The sequence below is a fragment of the Beta vulgaris genome, chromosome 1 (assembly GCF_026745355.1).
Source record: "Beta vulgaris subsp. vulgaris cultivar EL10 chromosome 1, EL10.2, whole genome shotgun sequence".
NCBI classification, from domain to species: domain Eukaryota; kingdom Viridiplantae; phylum Streptophyta; class Magnoliopsida; order Caryophyllales; family Amaranthaceae; genus Beta; species Beta vulgaris.
The window spans coordinates 3,013,465-3,026,270 of NC_079202.1; the positions used below are offsets into that span (position 1 = coordinate 3,013,465).

The window sequence follows — 12,806 nt, forward strand, 5'->3', positions numbered from 1 at the left end:
AAATGTTCATATTTATAGCCTGAGTACAAGAAAATGTGAATTTACGATTTTGTACAAGGGTTGTAAGAGTAAAGAGGCGGTTTATTAGGGATATAGTTGTCTTTTTCATGGGTTTTGGGATTATGGCGGTTTCTTTTAGTTGAGGGTCAATTGATTTAATTAAGAGCACCTCCATTCATGGGGCACCCCATTTTTTCTCTTTCCTCACCTTATTTGTCCACCTCATTTTCCACTACCTCCCCATTTTACCTTACTCAAATTTGAAACACATACCTCCACAGCTCCACTCATCTACCTCCCCATTTATCTTCTCTCTCTTATTTCCTATACTCCACCACCTTTTCTCTCTCCTACTTTCCCATATCCCATCAATATTTTATCTATTTATTATATACCCCACCACCTTTTCTTCATTTGGGCACCTCCCCTAAAACTTGAGCATCCTCATTAAATGGGGAACCAACCCCACTCATGGGGAGCCCCATTTGAGGAGAGAGAGTCCATATGGGGAGGGTTTTTTTTGCCATTGGAGGTGCTCTAATGTTAATATAATATGAAGTTTTTAAATAATTATACTCTTTTCATAATCGTCCCATAATATAATGCTTGTTATGCTATTTACACGTTCGGTTAAAAAGAATTTGTTTGGTAAGAGATCGTTTACTTTTTAAATTAAAATTAGGCAATAGTAAACTTAATATTAAAAAGAGAATTACCCTAATAATGACTAGTTTAATTTCTTTCGGTGACTAATTTGATTCATTTAGTGACTAGATCTACTTTTATAATTTTTGTTATAAAAAATAAAAAAAAGTTGATATTATGAGATTAACGAATCTAACAGGTAGGGCTGGCAATGAGTTGAGACAGCTCGCGAGCTACTCGAACTCGGCTCGGTCAAAGCTCGACTCGAGTGAGCTCGACTCGAGCTCGAACTCGACTCGATAGGTTAACGAGTCGAGTCGAGCAACTCAATACTCGACTCGAAAAACTCGTGAGATACTCGATAATTTTTTTTTTATATATATATATATACTTTTAATTTTTTTTAAGAAAATTTAGCTTTTTTTTCTATAAAAATACTTGTAATTTTCTTTGAAAAAAAAGTATATAAAATGACTAAAAGTAAAGTAAAGAATTTCTTCTAAAAAAAATAGAACTATATCAAAGGATAAGATATAAAGAAACCCAAAAGATTTAATCTTAACCATTCATTGTAAAGACTAAAGATAGAGTGAGTGTGAGATAGTAAAAACTAAAAACCTAGAACTAGCAGGGAGGCACGCAGTCACGCACAACACTAGCAGTTCATCTCTCAAGGTAAAGAATTTCGCCTCTTGCCGACTTGCCTCTTCAATCCTCCTTCTCTCTCCAATCTCCAATTCTACATCGAAATTCATCTCCAGAACACCAGTACACACATCTCCATCGACATCCGAGTCGCGAAGAGCATCTCCATCGACATCCGATCGCGAAGACCACGATAAGTCGACGGCGAACACGACACATTCTAAGGTAACTCCAATCTGAAATCCCGATCTTTTTTGTATTGTTTTGTTTTGGATATTATGAATTATGGAAATTTGAAACTAATTACACTAGAATGTTTAGAACTTTAGAAGCTAATTACACATTACACTAGTTTCATTCTTAAGTTCATTTCTAGTTCATTTTGCGATTTTAGTTACTAGTTCAGTTTTTAATTAAATTCAGTTTCTATGTTTTTTAACTCCACGATTTTAGTTACTAGTTCAGTTTTTATGCTAAGTTCAGTTTCTGTGTTTTTATTGATAATGCTGCCTGTTATTATTTATGGTTTGTTAAGTTCAGTTTATAAATTTAGTTTGCAAGTTCCAGTTTATAAATTAGTTTGCAAGTTCAGTTTATAAATTACTTTGCAAGTTCAGTTTATGAATTAGTTTGCAAGTTCAGTTTATATATTAGTTTGCAAGTTCAGTTTATGTCAACTACACTTTTAAAATAGTGTTAGTATGAATAACCCTTATTAATAAGGTTTCATTTTATTTCTTGGCAGGTTTTTTGTGGAAAACGTTTGAGCTAGGTGCATGATTTCGTGTTAAGTTTGCGAAACCTAAAATGTGGCCATCATGTGATGTGCAAATTGTATTAGTTGTTGTGGATTTGTAGTGATAGGGTGATAATATATTTGTATTAGTTGTTTGGTTGAAATCGATTCGGAAAAACTCTTCATGTTGATGTTCGATGTATGGTTAAGTATTTTGAGTTTGGTATTTATTGTTCATACAAAATCTTCAAAGAATGCATATAGGTAGCGGGAAGTTGGAACTAAATTCGAGTTGGAACTTGGAACAAAGTCCGAGTTCAAGTTCAATCTTTAACCGATTTCGAGTTCGAGCTTTAACCGAGTTCGAGTTCGAGCTCGAGTTCGAGCTCGAGTTCGAGTTCGAGTTCGAGCTCGAGTTCGAGTTCGAGTTTTGGTTTCGAGTTCGAGTTCGAGCTTGAAATTGTAAAACTCGCGAGTTTTCGAGTCGAGTCGAGTTAGGATATGAGTTTTCGAGTTCGAGTCGAGTTTAGTCAAACTCGAGCTCGACTCGCATCATTGCCAGCCCTACTAACAGGATCTCACATGAATAAGTTGTTTTTATATATACAAACGAGAATATTCGATCAAAGATTTTGAAGTTTAATCCACTAAAACTAAAGTAGACACTATATTATGAGACCGAAAAAGTATTTTGGTGTTATGTGAAATAATAAAATAATATAGTGACAGAATAGGAAGAAAATCAGAGAGAATTTGGAACGTTACAACTTTTTGTTAGGGTCTTTTTTGTGGATGGCGGATATAATTGACTTGGGGATTAAGATTAAGAGGTGCGTTGATTTAATTACTTCCGCCCAAAGCAAAGATTGTTTTAATTGTAGAAGAGGAGTATGTGGTGGAAAGTCCACCTTTTGACTTCAATTCCTTTGTTCCTACAAGAAAAAAGAAATATATCTTTTGAGATGCTTTTTTTTAATGTCATGAAATGAATATGAAGTAGCTAAGATGGTTAGTGTTTACACTCAATTAAATAAAAAATACATTATGAGAAGGCTATATAGTAACTTTTTCTTTGATATTATGATCAATAAGAGAGTAATTTATCCCAATATCACTGAGGATGATATATTCATTATAGTGATGGTTGTTGATCATTTATGTATGGAGGTGTTTCTTTGTACGAATAAAAGTCATATCGATATCTGAATCGAATTGGATGTTTTTGCATATTCATGAATTCTGCCTTTAATTTAAAGCTGAATTTATTGTGCAAGGTCCAATAATAGGATTAAGAGGCTATAAATTACCGCTTGTCTAGAAATAAAAAATAATAATACTTGCTCCGTTCCTATTTGTTTTTCCTACTTTGAGTTTCTTTTATTCTTTTTCAAACACAATCTAAATAGAAATAACAAACAAGAATGGAAAGAGTATATATATTCCCAATACACCCATATTACACTACTTTCACTTTAACAATGCCAAATAAAAACTCCATCCACCTTTGCGATTCTCTCTCAAGACGCAATTAAAAAAAAAAACTCAAACTGTGGATTTTTTTTTTTTACAAAGGAAATAAACAACTAGGGTGTCCCAACTCAAATTGTGAAATTATATCTCTTTTTTGTTATTAGTATATGAAAGTCATGGTGAGTTTCATTTAGAGTGTAGCATGATTGTATTGTATAATTGCGATAAATCTTTAATTTAATTTTATGCTACATTTTAAAATTAATTTTAAGCATTTACTCCCTCTATCCCTAAATAGAGTTACTATTTTTTCATTTATGTATGTCCCAAATAGATTTCACATTTCCTTATTTGGTATGGGTCCACTAATTAAAATATTATTTAGCTTTCACTTTAGTATATTACCCGAGTGGCCGAGTTAAGTACACAACAGGGTACTAAACTTTCATTTTTGTTTCCGCTAGGGTACTCAACTTTAAAAAGTTTCTGTTTGGGTACTCCTTTATAACAGCCATTAATTAGTTTAGGTAATGAACTTTGCAAACTAACCGTTATCACCACACGAAAAAGAAAAATATGATGTGCCAATAATTATGAAAGTGATATTTGAATATTCTAATTCTTGATTTATATGTATATATTAAATTAGAATATTATTATTATCATAAATATACAAAACTAAAAACTATTCCTTCCATATCCTCTTGTTTATAATAAACAAATATTAACAATTGTATAATCATAATTTATTTTCATAATTATAACAAATTAAAAACTACAAAATTAAACATTATCATAAATATACAAAACTAAAATTAAAAATTATATAATATAGTTCGTGAAATTAAACCGAAGAGAGACAAGACTTTTTTTATAATATCGCGCACTCTGACGCTGGCGACGGCAACACGAGCAACCACTAGCCACGAATAAACCAACCATGACGATCATACCACGACGGCGCTAGAACAACACAACCAACCACGACGTCGGGGAATGATGTAAAATGCCGGTGAAGGAGGGGACTGAGGACGCGCGACTGAGGCAGAGGTTTGAGGAGAAGCCACGAAAATTCATAAATCCAACAAACTCAAACCCACAAAACAGAACAATAGAAACCAACAAAAATTCATTAACCCAACAAAGTTTCTCCACAATTTTCAATCAAATTTCTCAACTGGGTCAATAAAAAATTGGATTTTTGGATAAGGGTTTGATGCAAAAGAGAAAATTTTGAACGAATTCGAATTTGGGCACTAGCTTAAATGTCAATTTATTATTCTAAAGTGATGAAAAAAACAGGAACAAATTAAACACCAAAAAAGAAAGAAAAATCGAATTTTCAAATCTAAAAAAAAACAAAAATAAAATATAAAAATTAGGATAACTTTAAATTTGTTTTGTATTTACAAGAAGGAGAAGGAAGGTGATTGAAGAAGTCTCAAGAAGCAGCGAAAGGAGATGACTAAGGTAGGGTTTGATGAGGAGAGAGAAAAGAAGACTTAAAAAAAGACATAATTATTGTCACGTCACTTTTTTCTTTTTTGTGTGCTGATAACGATTAATTTACAAAGTTCAGTACCTAAACTAACAACTGTTAAAAAGGAGTATCCAAACTGAAACTTTTAAAAGTTGAGTACCCTAACTGAAATAAAAGCCAAAGTTTAGTATCCTATTGTGTACTTAACTCTATATTACCCACTTTCCCACATTCTCTCTTCAATAAACAATTCATGAATAGTTTATCAACTTCAATTTTTACTTGTCAAATTAAACAACTAAGGTCTCACTCATGATTTCTTCTTAATACTTGTGCCAAAGGAAATGAAAACTCTATTTAGAAATAAAAAGAGTATTTGCTAATGTATATATTTTTTCTTGAATTTTATAACTCTTATATTTTAGGAGTGTAAATAATTAATATTAAGCCCATATTATATCATTAATGTGTAAACAACCAATTGCCAAGCCAAGAAAATTTTGCCATCATAACTATTTTTAATTACTATATTTTAGTTCTCAAATTATTTATACCTCTGTATAAAAAACTAGTACCGCAAATGATATATATATATATATATATATATTATTAGATTGATATTTTATTCCAAGTAAAGTCATTACTTGGTGGTTAGATTATAACTTGTGCGGGGAAGATCCACATGGGGTTCTGGATGGCCCATTCCCTACCAAAAAGAAATTCGTTTATTGTGTTTTTTAGTGAACCATATTTAACTAGGGATCATAAGTATTTTGCACGCTTATAGTGCATAAAATTGTGCTTTGTTCTAGTGATTTCTTCCTCTACGACGTGACTCTCTTGCTTAGAGAAAGAGTGCTTCTTGAATATATCATGCTACACCATAACTTATTGTGTAGTACCATCTTATACATGTAAAATAATATGAGTAATTCATAGCTTCATCACTCATTTATCATGTCATTATTGGCTTATTTCATATCATTTGGAGATGTTGCCTCATGTCATTTATTACAGGTGATTTCCTTCTTTGATTAGGTTTCTTTTTATCCCTAATGTATAAATATGTTTGAGGTCGTTTATTTATTGTATGCCGTAAGTAAGTCTCATTTTCATAGATTGAGAGAGAAATTCATATAGAGAGACTTTTGAGGAGAGATCAGAGAGTCTAGAGAGATCAAATTGTCTCCTTATATATCATCTCATCATGATGTTGATCAAAGTCCTCGTGTATTGTTGTGGTTTTATCCATGTTTAAGGATCCACCTAATCAAATATGTTTGAGGTCATTTATTTATTATATGCTATAAGTAAGACTCATTTTCATAGATTGGGAGAAAAATACATCTAGATAGACTTCTACGGATAGAGCAAAGAGTCTAGAGAGATTGAATTCTCTCCTTATATCATCATCTCATGATATTCAAATAACTTAGTGTAGTATTGTGGTTTTCTCCCTATTTAAGGATCTCTACAAATATATTAAAAGGCGTGCGAAAAAACGTTTATGTGCCACGTGGCGCTCTCCCTAGGGAGTTTAGTTCATGTAATCCATGTACATTAAAAAAATTTAAAAATTGCATAGTATAGGATTTGATCCTAAGACCTCAAGTACATATACTAAAGTCTTAACCACTAGACTAAGTTATATTTAGTGTTATTATCATAAAGTGTTATATTAATAAATGAAAATTTTTCTTACCGGGGGCATAGCCCGGGCCTAATAACTAGTTTCTACATAAATCTTGTGTGCTCTTAATTCATTGCTTAATTTCATTATTCATGTATGTTGATTTTCACATATTATACTTCGATTGCGTGATTTGTTAATGCAATAATACTTAGTTACTCCTAACATAGTATTGATATTGATTGATAAAAAGGTTTTGGCATTCTGATCTACATGTACATATCACATTCATAGTTTTTAGTTACAATTAAACGCGTTGATATCAACAATACGAGTCGTATATTTCTTTTGAATTTTGTTTTGTCTTATATATAAAGTACATTGTTTAATATTATTTTTTAAATTTATCTCAAAAGAGACAGAGAAAAAACCAACGTCATTATTTGGTGTCCCGTCAATGGTAACAATACTTTGTGAAAGATATCAAACCTCATGGGTATCTGAGAAAAATCTCAAACGAGAGGGTTATTTTGAGAATTCTGTCAAACTTCAAGGTACCTCATAATATTTCCCTAGTTTTGAAACTTATTCATCATTTTCAAGATTTAGGTATTTCGTTTTTTTTAGGCAAGGTATTTAGTTGGTTTGTGTTATTAGTCTTAGGATTTTAAGCTTGTTGAAAAACATATTTACTGGGTAATCAGTCAGACCTGACAAAACGGACACGACCTAAAAGACCTGATTTGAGATCGATTAGAATTCTAAAATGAAGACCTGGAATTAACTTTAAATTCAATATAACTCGACCTGACATGAATCAACTACATTCAAGAGTCAAAGCAAATACGAATTAAAACTGACTTTATTCACTATATATGAAATTGATTTGACTAAAAACTGGAATTTGAACATTGTTGATGTTGTAGTATAAGGTTGGATAGACTACACATGGACCAACCAGAGGCTTCCATGTGTCATTGAAGATAAAAGGGATCTTATAGATTGGGATATAGTGTGTAAGCCTAAGTGCTATGGGGGAATCATCCTTTCAATGCACTGCTAATGTTCCTTCTATAGATTGTCTAGAGTTTAAACGAATCCGAAGGATGGATCATTCTCTATCGCTTGGTAAATACCTAGGATGTCCAGTTATCATGGAAAGAGTTACGAAAGAAACTTTTGGAGAAGTTGTAGATAAAGCTAAAAAACAATTATTAAAGTGGAAAGCAAATTCCCTATTTCAAGTGGGACGATCTGTCCTTATTAAGGCGAATCTGTCTGCAAAGGCAAATTTCCAAATGTAGAGTTTTCTCCTTCCTTCTACTAATACTTCTAGACTTGACAAGATTAACGGAAACTTTCTCTAGAATAAAGAAGAGGATAGTTCCAGTCTAAATATTATAGGTTGGGATAAAGTGTGTAATAAGCCCAAGTGCTATGTGGGCCTTGGCATTCGGAAAGCTAGTGTAAACAATGTAGCCCTTCAACTCAAATTAATTTGAAGAATTCTGAAAGAGCCTAATAACATGTGGGTTAATTTGGTATCTAGGAAATATTTGAAGAATGAAGACGTTTGGAGTTATTCCCTTCTTCTTCCTCCTCCTGGCAATGGAAGAAACTAATGTCTCTTAGACCTATCTTCAGAAAAGGTATTCGATGGCAGGTAGGAAATGGGGTTAGTATTTCCTTTTGGTTTGATAATTGGGTGTAGGGCTGGCAAAAACTGACCCAACCTGATAACCCGACTTGAAAATTCTGGGTTTGGGTTGAGATTTTCGACCTGAAAAAAAAATGGGTCGACCCAACCCGACCTGAAAATATAATGGGTTAGGTTCAGGTTGAGATTTTGAACCTGAAAACAACCCGAAATGACCTGAAGTAAAAATAACTTAAACTTTCTTATAATATTGGGCCAAGCCCAATAAGTCAATAACCCTAAGGCTAAGCCTTTTTTTACTGTGGTATGCCGTTTGTGCAATTACAATCAAAAGCTGAAAAATCAAAACCCTAGAGTATAGAGTAGAGAGAGACTAGAGACTTCTCTCAAAAAAAAAACCCCAGAGAAGAAGAACAGACATTACGTTCTTCGAAATTCTTCGCCATCTGAAAAATACGTTCTGCTAAATCTTCAAAGGCTAACAGTAAGTTCTCTCTAAATCTAGTTACTTTCGTTTTTATTTTCATTTTTTTGCTGTTTCATCTTTCATGGTTTCATTTTTACTTTCATTTTTATTTTCGTTTTTTTTGCCATTTCTTCTCTAAGTTTCGAGTGTTTAGACTTTAAAGTTGTATGCTGATTCTTCTATAAATTTCTAGTATGCTGGTGCTCTGTGCTCACATGGTTGAATGTTGATGGTTTCATGGTTTCGTTTTTACTTTTTTTTTTCGCTTTCGTTTTTACTAGACAATAGACATGTAGTGATGGTTTTTTTTTGTGTTTAATCTTATTAGATGGCTGACTCTCATTGTGAGCGACCCATTAATGTTGGAGATGATTCGGATTCTGATATCAGTGACAGTCATGGCAAGTCAGAGAAGAAGAACAAAGCAAATACCGATTCTATTTTATTTTACTTTTTGCAAGAAATAGTTAAATCTTGAATTTATGTTTTGTAATCTGAAGTTGGTGGCCAATTTATGGTTTTGAATGTAGAAAGTTGAAACTTTAACTTTTACATCTACAAGTGCTTTGCGAATTAAGTTGGCAGTATTTTAGTTAGATTCTTATTTCAGGTCATTTTGGATTGGTTTCGGGTCAACCCGAAACATATAAGGTCGGGTTTGGGTTGATGTTTTCGACCTGAAATATAAATCAGGTCGGGTTTGGGTTGAGGTTTTCGACCTGAAATATAAATCAGGTCGACTTGAAATTGACCCAACCCGATCTGATTGTCAGCCCTAATTGGGTGTATGCCTATAAACTGGCGGATATATTCCCGGATGCTCATCATGATATTTATCTTAAGGTTAGTGAGTTTATTTAATTTCTCAAGAGAATCAGTGGTTGCCCTCAAAATTAGCGAGGTTTGTCTCAGCCGATGTTGTCAAGGATATTACTGGTCTGTTTATCCCCTCGTTTGGCATGGATGACAATTTGGTTTGGGGATTAACAACTCATGGGGAGTACTCGGTTCAATTGGGGTTAAATTGCTTCAAGGGTATGGTATTCGTTATACTCCTAAGGTTGCCTTTGATTGGATATGGAAAACTAATATCCCTCCCAAGATTCGGTTTTTCATCTGGAAAATCTGCCTTGACGGCCTTCCGTCTAAAGATCAGTTAGAGCGAAGCCACATTTTTATTTCTCAAGAGTGTGTCTTTTGTGATTTCCATAAAGAAAATGATTTTCAATTATTTTGTGATTGCCGTTTGCTCATAATGTTTTTGCAAAACTTCATGAGTCTCTCCACTGGCCTATTATTCCTATTTTTTATAATAACATAATTTTTTGTGATAATGTTGCTAGAATGCGTGATAAGCTTATCCATGATGAAATATGTAAGGTCTTTATTATCTAGTGTCAAATTTGGTTTGCTCGAAACCAAATAGTGTTCAAAGAGGAAACTCTGGTTCCTTCTAGGGTAGCTATTTCCATTCTCCATTTCTATAAAAGCTGGAGTCATGCGCAGAATTTGGAGGGTTGTGTTTCTATCTATCCTCGGTCTGCAAGTTCAAAACAACCCAAGGAGGTGTCGTGGGATAAACCTCCTCATGATGTCTTCAAGCTAAACTTTGATGGCTCTAAAGTGGCGAATGGTGGTAGTTCTTTCGGTTTTGAGATTAGAGATTTCCAAGGTAGTATTTCGATTTTGGGAGCGGGATGTCTTCACCATAATACTTCTATCTTGTCAAACAGAAGCCTGGGGAATGGGAGAAGGAATTAGAGCAGCTATTTCTCTTAGAATTTCTCATCTTATTATAGAGGGTGATAATCTGGTGGTTATCAATTCCCTCAAGAATATTTCGAAGATCCCTTGGGAAATTAATAATTTGATCTTGGATGCAGGGGCGGCTCTAAAGGCGTTCTCTTCGGGGGCTTTCAACCATTTCTTCTGAGAACCGAATCAAGCTGCGGACTTCATGGCGCACAAGGGTCGCTCGGTCCTCTCTTCTCACCGTTGATTCGAACTTAATGATACTAGGTTCATTTCCATCATCCACAAGGATGCTTTAGGTTGGTCCTATTTTAGGGACTAACCTAGTTTTTCTCTCCTTATCAAAAAAAAAAGATAAAAGGGAATATGACATTTTAAAGGAATTATTCTTCCGACTCAACCAATTATAGGAATGAAGGGATAATCAGGCTCAAATCCTCAAAAACGACTGCATATGATTGGCTGAATTGATACATTCGAAAAGGTTAGATGGAACCGGATCTAAGCTACGTTAATTTTCATTAATTTCGTTAGTCCCAAAGGCCAAATTCTCAATCGACGGCGTAAAAGCCCCTACCTAGCCACCCATCCAGCCACCACTACTTCGAAAATTGCCCCTCTTGTCCCTAGCCCTTGAAAACCTCCCCCTCCCCTTCCCCTCTTCTGAAAACCTCCTCCCTCCCCTTCCCAACCGTCGAAAACTGCCCCCTCCCTTTCTCAGTCCCAAAAACCTCCCCCTCCTCTTCTCCACCATCGAAAACTCCCCTTTCCCACCGTCAAAAACCACCCCTCCCTTCCCTATAGCCCCCCCCCCCGAAAACCTCCCCCTTCCCTTCCCCAGCCTCGAAAACCTCCCCTTCCACACCTCCGAAATCCTTCTCCCTCTCCTTCCCCATTGTCGAAAATCACCCCCTTTGGTAGGCGTAAGCCGTGTACTTCTAACCAAATATAATTAAGCTACTCTCATGCACACTAAGCAAGTATAATGGGAGTAGGGATCGTATCCACAGGGAGCAAAGGAACTTGCAATCAAAAATTAGTGAATTAAGGACCCTAGTATGTGCTAAGGCCAAAGTAACCAAATTGGGGGAATTTGGAACCATGCAAGTAGGCTAAACTACGCACAATATTAAAACACAAAGATATTACAATATAAAAAGGCCTTGGACTCGATTAACATCCATCCTAACATAGTTTGTGATCACGAAACCTTAACCCCCCGACACTTCCTATGGTCACCTATCGAGAAGTCTAGACCTCTATCCTCCTAGATTGTGGCTAAACACACGATCCGCGTGGTTTGAACCGCCTTTACTATGACTTAACTCAAATGAATCGCACTTAAGTCCAAACTAAAGTAGCATTAAGGTCGAGAAACACGATAGGATTACTAAATGTCATCAAAGCAATAACATTCAAATAATAAACAATGCTTCTCTAAGTGCAAAAGATTAATGTTCAACATATAATTAAACACCTAGTATGCTACATGTAGCTAGGAAACAACAATCCGATTATGCACCTAGAACTAGCATTAGATGAATCACATAACAATACTAGTAACGTTCCTAGCAAAGATAATGCAAGCATCATGAAAGTAAATACAAGAAGCATCACTATGACCATAGAGAAAGTAGAGGGTAAGAACTTCTCACAAATAGATTAGAGCTTCAACAACCAAATCCAAGATAGATGTTTAAGCTAGCAAAGTCATAGAATCCATTACAAATCTACAAAAGAAGAGAAGAAGAAATCCTGGGCAGCAATGTTTTTTCGACCCTCCTCTCGTAGCTAGAATAAAAACTAAAAACTAACTTCACAACATAAACCTCCAAGGGAGGAAAAGAAAATAAAGTGGGCGGATGACACAGGGGTCGCGACTCGCGATAACCCTCGCGACTCGCGACCAAGGGCAGGTCGCGACTCGCGATACTGATCGCGGGTCGCGACGTAGTTCCTACCTCAAATCCAGCAAAACAAACCACAAAGAGGGAAACCTTGGCTTTTGAGTAAGCCATGAAGCTGCAGAACCAAAGTGAAGACTATCCTCGGACGACGATCAAACCAAGAAGCTTAAACCACGAACCTCGGGACTCGGACTCGAAACTCGAAACGCGAAACTCGGAAGACCTCGAACAAAGCTCGAAAGATGCGCCATAAAGGGACCAAGGATAAGGACCCCGGGGCACAAAAAGTGATCGGAGGGCCAAGATCGACCCTCGACTAGCCACCATGCAAACCGTTCCCTAGACTCCTCAAAACACAACATCCTCTGACAACAGTTCATAACATCAAAACTCTTCTAAATCCCGATACTAAGCTTAA

General features: G+C 35.1%; 1 long non-coding RNA gene across 1 annotated transcript; it reads left to right on the forward strand.

Annotated features, from left to right (window-relative positions):
* The first annotated feature begins 8,277 nt into the window (after positions 1 to 8,277).
* LOC125491967 (uncharacterized) lies at positions 8,278 to 9,313 on the forward strand. The gene is made up of 2 exons (XR_007268485.2): positions 8,278 to 8,747; positions 9,058 to 9,313. It is a non-coding gene; the product is annotated as an uncharacterized LOC125491967 (long non-coding RNA).
* The last annotated feature ends 3,493 nt before the right edge of the window (positions 9,314 to 12,806 follow it).